Genomic DNA, 10,432 nt, shown 5'->3' with positions numbered 1-10,432 from the left:
GATCTGCTTCCCCCGTTGCAATATTTGGAGTCTGTGCTTCTTCTCTTTTCTTACCTCCTTACTATCTATCCTGACACCCGTCTTCATATGACATTGGCTGTCGCGAGGATGTTTAACACTTAATTAACACTCTCATTTTGGAGGATGTGAGGATGTTAAACATCAAACAAACACACATTTTATAGTTAATCAGTAACCATCATGATAAATGCAAGTGTTGTGTACCCATTAGCCATCAGCTATTTACATGCAAGATTAGTATATTAATTGACATTAAAATAAAGTCATGACGGTTAGCTGTATAGATTAAAATCCTTCTTTTTATAACATATGCATATTTATTTATTTCTGAAATATCTTATACAGAATTAATTACAACAAATGATTCATTTCAGAAATACCATTATTTTCGCTATAAAGCCTAAGTCATTTAAATTATATCAAAAGAAAATGAGGTATTAAAAAAAAGCAAACACAAGGGAGGGAGAGAGGGAACACACATGTATAAACAAACCGGTGACACAACTAAGGCAAATATGGACGAGGAGGCAACACACAGACATGATTTAAAAAGAACAAGGGAAAATAAAAACAAGCGTTAAGATAGAACAACATCATCTGCTTCATCCTCAACACCCGCCATAAAAACTTAATAAAACTCAAATAAAGTCACGTTCTTTAAATGAGACGGTAACAACGAAACCTAAAGACACTCATAATCAAAGCCATCGACCTTCATACTCTAAAAGGAAATACAATAGTTATTAATGAAATCATAAATAATTCCCAAACGGTGTCGACGTGATAATAATTGTCACGAATATGCTGAAATTACATAAAAAGGTCTATTTATCTAACATTAAGTGCTGAACTTGAAATGTGAATGGTTCAACATACATTTTCTGGTCTTCCCGTTTAAAAAAAAATAACATAGTGAAGAAAGATCGAGTTAAAATATAATGACTACCTTTGATTGATTTTGACGCATCCGTGGTTTTTCCTATGATTCTGTCATCAAATAGCTACGATTGAAATAAGTTTTATGAGCCACCGTAATTCATTTATAAAATCTGTGTGATTCTTTTATTTGTAGTTAGTGCGTAATGTACAGCGATATGATCTGGTAAAAGTATACAACAAGCTTACAACGGACGCGGACATATCATTGTAAATAAGCAGTCAGCTACCGACAACCCGAAAGTTAAGTAATTGTTTTATTGCGATAAATGTGTTTAAAATGTCGGGTAAGAAACAAAAATAGACAAACTCCGTCCAACCGTTGTAGAAATGCGATAGTTGTACTAAAACCTCGGACTAACAGCGGTGTAAACAAATATTTACCATGCCGTGCTACGAGGGCACCTATGTAAACTAGCGATTGCAGCAAAGGATATTATCTTTTTTTATACCGTCGTTTAGTCCGACATGAAGTTCAGCAATTAAGACAACAGTGCCAGCCATTGAGTGACACTGAATGGTCTTCAGCAGCATAATGAAGTCAAAAATAGTCTTATGTGTTCCATGTTATTAATCAATAATTTACAGTTGAACACTTTATAATAAACTGGCTGGATATCCAGTACATATTTGTGACAAGTAGTATCAAGTTCATTAACAGGGTCTATCGTTTGAAGGTATTGAAGAAATGGAAATTATATCCGAGGGTGCCAAATCTGGGTCAGAACCAGGGCTATGCCATTGGCTGAATTCTAAGCCTGGGTTAGAATTTTCTTGTCTTCCATATCAACATAAGGCTTTACTCTTTTTCTCTCACATCTTACACGGAGATTTGCCGGGCCGTGAACATGTCTTACTGGGTAAAAGCTGTTGTCTGTAACATTTATGAATATCTGCAAGATGGCGGGTGGCAGGAGCTGGTCGCATTTACTTAATTTCCCACGCCTATACTTATCATTTGACAGGCTACCAGCTCAAACCCACAATATACTGATGTATGATGTAAAAAGGCTAACCCTATACATAGATCCCTCAAAACAAAAAGGTCATTATAGACCTAAAGAGTTAATAGACAATGAAAATAATTGTAGACGTATGCAAATAGCTTAAAGATCATTAAACTTCAACTACACTCAATGTTGGTCATTTTATGGTCACATGTTAAGATCACAAACCATTTAGTTATATATTTCAATAAAAATAAAATATGAAAATTGACCATGTCTGTTATATTAAAGACACGCTCTTATTGTTTTAATAAAATACACATCATTCCATAAATGATGTTCCAACTTTGAGTGACACGTTAAATTCTCATAAAATTGTTATTTGCCTATGCGTAGTCTAAAACTTTAGTGCATCCGTTAAAATTTCAACACAAACTAGAGTCCCCATAATTAAGCTCGATAGCAGCGCACACAATTACAACATATTTAAAAAACGTTTTCCGTTAACGTGGCAGTGCGTGACGCACTAATAGCTTCTTTTGTGGTACACATGCACTAACAAATTTGGAAAAAATCCGGTATGCGCAATGGAACTGTTTTCCAAAATCAATGTTCATATTAAAGGATTTGGTTTGACAATTGTGTCAATAAAATCGATTCTCCCTCAGGTTTCGTAATATAAAAGTTCTGGATTAAACACAGAAACCTACCGAAAGACACGTATCGGGTGCATCCAAAAACAGTACCAAACAAAGAATGTACTCCTTCGTTTTTTTTCCGTTGAATAATTCCTTCTCTGCTGGTGAAACTTCGATAACGGAGAAAGGAAAGAAAGAATATAATTCTATACGACAGGTAGAGAACATCGTTAAGGAATCTGCCACACCGTATTACTATCATCATCGATACTCCAGGGGTTTCGCTGTCTTACTCTTTCTGCACTCCTGGAAAATGTCGTAGCAAATTTTAACGCTCAATGTTCGCCAACTTAAGACAAGAAGATTAGTTCGATCCTTTCACGTACATAAAAAGAATCTCGCGATCGCGAAACGGTAAAAATTAACTGACTTTGAAGTGGGGCGTCACTCTTTTGTAATCTTCAAAGGACATGTATCCCTATCTGGGTTCTATACCTTGGACCAATTAAACACCTTTCTTGGAGCCTTCAATTTTGCCATAACATATTCCAGGGGTGCAGAGAGCGAAAGTGAGCGTCGATGATGTGTTTCTATCAATAAGGTTACAAGCGCTTACATTCAATATAACAAGAAGACTATTTTAGCTGGATTAATTGTAGTAGGTAAGCTCTTTTTCTCTTCCATTTTAACGTTTTCTCTAGAGCCCGCCATAGGTGGTTCAGCCCCGACTCACTTGATTCGCCTGCTTGGAGTCGATAACACTACTGGCTATGCACTTAAAGGTAACACCCTGGACACGTTATTTCATTTGTCTTTTAATCATGACGCCACGTTAAAATGCCTTGCGCCAGAAACTTCTATTGTTATGCCATTGTTTACCAAAACGAAATCTGGAATCATGTTAATCATGGAACTCACGGTAAAATTTACAAGTTATGGGGAAACTGGACTTCAATTTCATGATGCCTGGTTATACTGTTTATCTAACTCTTATTAATTAATTTACTTATGGTAAAAAGTCAAATACTAGGTAAACCTCGTGTCATAATGCTATTTGAAAATGAACTCACTCGAGCTAGGTAAATATGCTTATCAACAAGCACTTGTTTGACGACCAGTGTGTCCCATTGTCATTGATTAAACCATCAAATAACAGGGAGGGATCCCTTTTTTTTCAAACGGATTGTTGATCATCGGCAGTTGGAAAACAAATTGAAACCTGATATGGTATACTGGTCGATTCTGAGACGTAAATTAGGATCATTTGAAATCATGGCTCCGACACGAGTAGGGATTGGGGAGCCGATTTCTTAAGCGGCTGACATGATATGACGCACTAATTGCGTGCTTTATGTTCAATATATCTCTCCAGACCACCATAACTATAGGCACCATACTCGCTTGTCTTCTCAATCACATATCTGAAGCTTAAAAGCCAAGGTTTACAATTCTGTTTGGAGCCAGTTGTTTCACCACCAAACTCGGAGTGTTTTCTTGTACAGTCGTGTAGGGTTTTCTAGGTTCTGCTTTACGTCATTGCAACAGTAAAGATCCTATGTAGACAGTGTACACGAAGATGGGATAACTTTATATTGCATTGTTCCTAAAGTATCATAATCTATCGGCAATAGCATGACATTCAATCCGATCACTGACCTTGTATGATAGACAGAGTATAGTAGTGTACTGACAATCCTTCAAAGCTAAATGTTGATTAAAAAACAGAAAACACATTTTTACGACGTTGGTTTGTTGTTGCAACGACATGTAAAGAAACACACATCCATACAAATTGTATGTGTATGTATTGAAGGATTAGAGCCCAACTTGCAAATGAACTATTTTCTGTAAACGGCTTGACGTCCTTGACGATCAATCGCTAGGGATATCTGAAGAAGACATTTACTACTATAAACGAAAATTAAAATTAATCTTAACTATGAAAATGAATATTTTGGACACAAATATAAGTATAAGACAATGATTAAAGACTCATAATGCAGGGGAAATGTGTCAAAATTAATCTTTCGTCAAAATTATTTTTTTGACAATTATTAGAATAACTACGGAATTGGCGTTGCAGAGTGAAGTGTGTGTTTCACCTCCGAAAACAGAAAATGAATAAGCGAACGACACGTCCATATTTTCATGTTAATTATGATAAAGTGACGACATTCAAGAATTTTCATTATTCATTTAACATTCTATAACAATTTCCTCGAAGAAAGATTACTTTTTGAAATGTGCCTAATGGACGACGCCTCCTGACTAATCCTGTGTTATCGCCGTTTTCGTCCTTGAATAGTGTTGCATTTGCATTTGGTTTTTATAGCGATGCGTAAGACTATACAATTCGTGTGAGTAACAACTTTAAAAACAACTTCACTAATACAATGTAGTAATTATGTACTTTACAGAAATGGACAAGCAATAATGATAGTGTGTCTCACTGAATTAGCACACCATGTACACCGAATATGACAACTCACCAAATCGTAATAAATATCAAGATTTTCGGAATATCGCCTTTACATATGCAATTGTATTTTGTTGCATTAAATGCAAAACTCTTGTGCAAACTCCTGATCAAAAGTGGGTTCCAAAAAGGACAGAGGAAAGTACTTTCAAATTGGCCTTTTTTTTAAGATGAGATAGACTCCTGCAGATTCTTATATAATTTATCTAAAGAAGCAAAAATATGTAGAGTCCCCGGAAGAATCGATGTTTTTATCTGTGTCTTCTGTTTAAGGGAAATCGAAGAAATCAACTTCAACCTGTTGCTTCTACTGTATCACTTGTTTCATTTGTTCCTGTAACCCTTAATCAAACAAACAAAACAAAGGGGGAAATATTCCATACTTTATTCTGGAAAAGAAAATGACAAAAAGGCACATACAGTTTGACTATATGTAAAACAAAATGCATTAACCTGTTGACACATGACTCGATTGTTTTTTCTACATTAGGTAATACAAATGATAAAAGGTTATTTCCACTTACAATGTGACACTTTATAAATGAATCAATTTTACTCGAAAAATCTATAACAAAATGATATTATTAAACAATTTCAAGAAAAATATTACACGTACGAGTATGATGCTGATATATGCAGCCTTTTAATATTGATCACAAAGGTCTTGGTTCTTTTCGGGGGTTGGGGGTGAGGTTTTCTTCAAACGAGTCATCGATGGAGAAGTTAAAAAGAAAGAAATCCAAAGTGTTCCCAATGAGAGCACACGCCCATTTAGGAGGTATTTGATGTCCCCAATAGAACATGGAATAAAAACGACAACTATTTTTCCACAGGGAGCCCTTGAAAGATTATTTTTAAGACCAAGACACCACAGACAAAGCCTTACTCCCCGACCTAACCTATATAGGATGTTATAATACACAAATTATATTTTTTTCTTTGTTAATGGAGTATGTTTAAGTAATTCTCTTTTAAGAACAAGCTTAAATCGACTCCTATGTTATATTGTTCAAAGCTATTAATGAACCAAATTCACATTTTCAATCGCCATTTATACAGGTAATTCTCACGATAGCTATTATCATATCTTGTGTTAATTTTGTTAAATTCAATTAACAAGAAATGCTATGTTTTTTAATTAAGTACTCAATTAAAAATATTTGTTAACAACGTAATTATTATCGCACAACATCTCTTGTAAATTTGTTTGTTTTGATTTTAACATTCCTGATACAGCTATGGTCATGCAAAGACCGAAGGCTAGGGGGACACCGACGGAAATATAGAGTCATGAAGTGAGAACAGACAAGATATAGATCTCAAATATCGCAATAGGGGCAGCAGATCGATTTCAGTTTCTTCACTGTCCCCTAAACAGAAGGCACGATCAGTATAAAGTGTGTCTTACGATAACATGCAATGGAATACAATAGGACTCGTCTTTCTCCGAACCTGGAGGGAGGAAAATGTCAACAACATAATTAAACGCGTCCTAACACCTTTTGTGTAAGCAGGCGTCGTGCATATTGCGCAAACCTTGTAATTCTCAAAGATCCAAATAAAAAGGGGATTGTTAGGTGATTCTATAAAGAACAGAAATAACCTATACATAATGGGGTTTTGCTTTATCTCCTGCGCCAATTGTCTTTGATTTTAATCAAATCAAGTTGGCGTTTTTCTATCAACTTTTCGTTTTGAAATTGTTAATACAAGCGTATGCTGGAATACTACGATATTTACCTTTGCACTAAATTAATACTGAATCAAATAAAAAATTAAAAACCATTACAATTTTATTAAAATAGATGTAAATTATCAATAAAATCATAACGGCAAACATGTTTCTGCTGGTAGGAAAAGAGTATATCGCGTATATCTTATGCATCTGCAACGATCCAATTTTAAAGAAGATTTTTAAGCGCTCGTACATTGTTGGCATGAGGATTATAATCACATACACACTACACACGATGTATCAACTCATTTCCCTTTGTCTATCTATTTACAGTGACGAAATAGTCCTATGTGAAAGGATATAGTTTTAATAACCATAAACACAACATAGAAAGCGGTTTAATGGTGATGGGCCTAAAGAAAAATGAATGGATCAAAGTTGTGGTATTATTTTTCGCACCTGCGCAGGACTAATGCATTGAAAGCAATAAGTCTATCGGATTATATCATATAAATGTTGACTAGAAATGTTGACTTGTAGTGATTAATTTTTGTAATGCAGGTAAGACCTACAGAGAGAGCATTGAAAATGTTACCCGAAAATTAAGACCAGATGTTCCGGAAGGAAAAGCTTAATCCACGACACACGAAACGCATTTTAAAAGGCAGTTCAAGTAAGTCCATGTTCCAAAAGTGTGAATCGGAGTAGTGGCAACAAAACTACAAGGTACGCAGGAAACCATACCAAAGAACTGATATTCATAACAATCAGGGACCATAAAACTGTCTTAGTCTTTAAGCCGGCATTTGTCGAAACCTTGTATTGTTAGCCTGTCAGTATTTAATATCTCCCGCAAACGTCGTGGGTTTCGGAGCAAGCCTGTAAATATCAAATCAGCATCTATTTCATGTAAATATTATAGGAATGTAGAGGTGGTTAAGGAAGAAAGGGAACGTTCATTATAGGAAATTGTAATCGTCACGCTTATCATACAGCTTAATGATAAAATGTGTCTATCGTTGTTAGTGAGTATCGAGAACATGTTGTGTCCTTGATCAAAATGCAAGAGGGAACATATCAACGACGTAGTCTGAACCAGGGACTCGCGATTTCCTCTTCAGCATATTTCCTCTTTATCCCTGTCTATTTTCTTACAAAATGTGCTGAAAAATTATTCAAAATCATATACTTTCCGCTTTTTCGTCTGACTGGCATGAGCTGATAATAGGTATATTTAATGTAAGATTTTTTACTTTATGAAATATATCACATTAACGAATTACTTCTCCGAGGTTTTGTCTTCAGTGTTTTACGGTATCCATGCTGTTTGTCCTTTTGTTTAGGTGTTTCCTCGGTAGTTGTGTTTGATTATTATGTGTTGTCACTGTATTTTCACTAGCAATTATTCCCATTCCAATAAAAACACGTTATCTCTTATTTTCCACGTCAATTGCTTTACAGCAGCTTGTCAATAACAAGGAAGGATATAAAAATTCCATATGGATCGAAGAGAGAAAAAAACTTATTCGTATTTGATTTATCCCGATCCTTAGCATTTTACAATTGGATATCATCAATCTTGATATCATAAATCTTTATTGACTTTTCGACTGGGTTCTGCTGCATGGATTCCTAGTGTTAATCTTTAAACTGAGTTAATACTCTATTTGTATTAATGATCCAGCTTGCAACGGCTTGGCGGAGCATTCATGATTATGCTGCAAGTTAAATAGCTTTATTTGCCGTTTTTACGCTATCGAGGTAATTTGCAAGTTTGCATTTTTTACTGGATTCAATTGCAAGACTGACGAATGCCAGCGTTCTATTTATGTTCTTTGTTGGTTTGCCGTAATAGGATTGCATATATCAAATTGTAACATGAATCTTTTATGTATGGACATTTTCTGTTTCACTATTTTAACATTCATAATATTGCATTAGCATACGATGATATGTTTGCAGGTTTTTAATTATCTTGGGACAGCTTTTACATACGGGTCGCTTCCAGCCGGTCTGACTAGTCTTAAAAGGACACATTGTATGTTAGATAAGCTAATGTATCGAATGTTCCCTGTAGCACGATCAATTCTTATTAACTGTATATAACTTCATATTGTCTTAATAATAAATTGAATCAATACCGGGTCCTTGCTGGTAATCACATCAAGTGACTTTATTGGATTTGTCAATAACAGATTAATCTAATAAATGGTCTCCCAAAACAAGGACGTTATGAGCTTGACGGCGAAATTGATCCTCTCGGATGCTCTCGATAGAGAGTACACATAGCTGCACAACATCCATATATTGGTCCTTTGTATAATACGTTAGGCATGTTTCTGCAGTTTTCTCCAGTACATATTAAAATCATATTTCTGGGCCCGTATTATTAAAACCGTGCTCATGTTCAAGCATGGATTCTGTTTCAAACCAGCTTTCTTGTAACTCACTTAAATCATGCCGAACGATCAAAAAGTCAAATGTAAACATTGAAAAAAGTATTCGGCTTAAAGTCTCTTCAAACGTTTTACAAATCATCGACGAAACCATTTTGTATCAACTTATAATTGGATTGATACACAAATGCAGTGATTATGAAAGTGATACACAATTACCCATACTTAAAATAAAAATTGTCTTAATGAAAACATCTTAAGCTACATAGCTATTTTTAGAAATGACGACAGAATCTTTCTTTTTTTAAATGTGCTGCTTAATGAGGTGTTAATGCATCGATGAGGGTATGCAATCATGTGATTATTGTTTTTATTTCATTTTTAAAAAATGTGTTTGCTTAATATGTTTGCTTGATTTTAGTCAAAACTATGAAGGATTTATACTTATTTATTAAAAAACGCTTATTTTAAGGTCCGAATACCATGCTGTGTGTCGAGAGCTTACTTGCTTGCCCTTGTTCATAACAAGCGTGCTCTTGCAGAGTTCTTAATTCGTTGAGATATTTACAAGCATGTAACACCACTAATACTAGCCTTTGTCAATACAATTCTGATAATTTGGTGATGAACATTCAGACCATAAATGTACAGTCGATCCAACATCTAATCAAATTACATATGTCATGCACCGTGTCCAGAGTATGACATTTCAGGAAGACGACAAACTTTAAAGTGACCTTTGAGTGACCCCATTACATGAGGACACCCTCAAACTACCTACCCGTTGTCGGTATCATGTGACCGTTTGGACTAGTGTGCCGGGTGCCTTTAGCATGGTATCTTATTGGGGTAGCACTCTAAATAGGGTATTATGCTTACATTATATCCCGGAGGCTAGTAAACCAAAAAACCATATACTGCCTCCATCACACATGCATACGTTTAACCACTGCTGTAACTAGGATACACAACCCAATAAACAAACAGACGAACCTTGGCATTTGCAAAGACGTAATACCCTAACAAAATAGTCCTGCTCTATAACACTGCGTGATCGTGTGAATTGAGCAATGTGCAATCTGCATAATCGGGAGTTTAATTCTATGTTTTCTATTTAGGGGACCTTGGATAAACTACAGATGATCTTGTTATTTTTAATATAATATTTTTTTATTTCTAAACACTCATTATAAAACCGTTTCTATTGAGAGGAAAGACGAAAATCTTTTTTCCCTTTATAGAATTCCCCGAATTTTCTCTTACTATTTCTGGTTGTTTTTTGTTTAGTTTTTTACATTTTCTCTTTCCTTTTTCTTATAGCTGACATAGTCTATAGTAATGTG

The sequence above is a fragment of the Mizuhopecten yessoensis genome, unplaced genomic scaffold, assembly GCF_002113885.1.
Source record: "Mizuhopecten yessoensis strain PY_sf001 unplaced genomic scaffold, ASM211388v2 scaffold9563, whole genome shotgun sequence".
NCBI classification, from domain to species: Eukaryota; Metazoa; Mollusca; class Bivalvia; order Pectinida; family Pectinidae; genus Mizuhopecten; species Mizuhopecten yessoensis.
Note: the sequence above shows the minus strand (reverse complement) of the source record.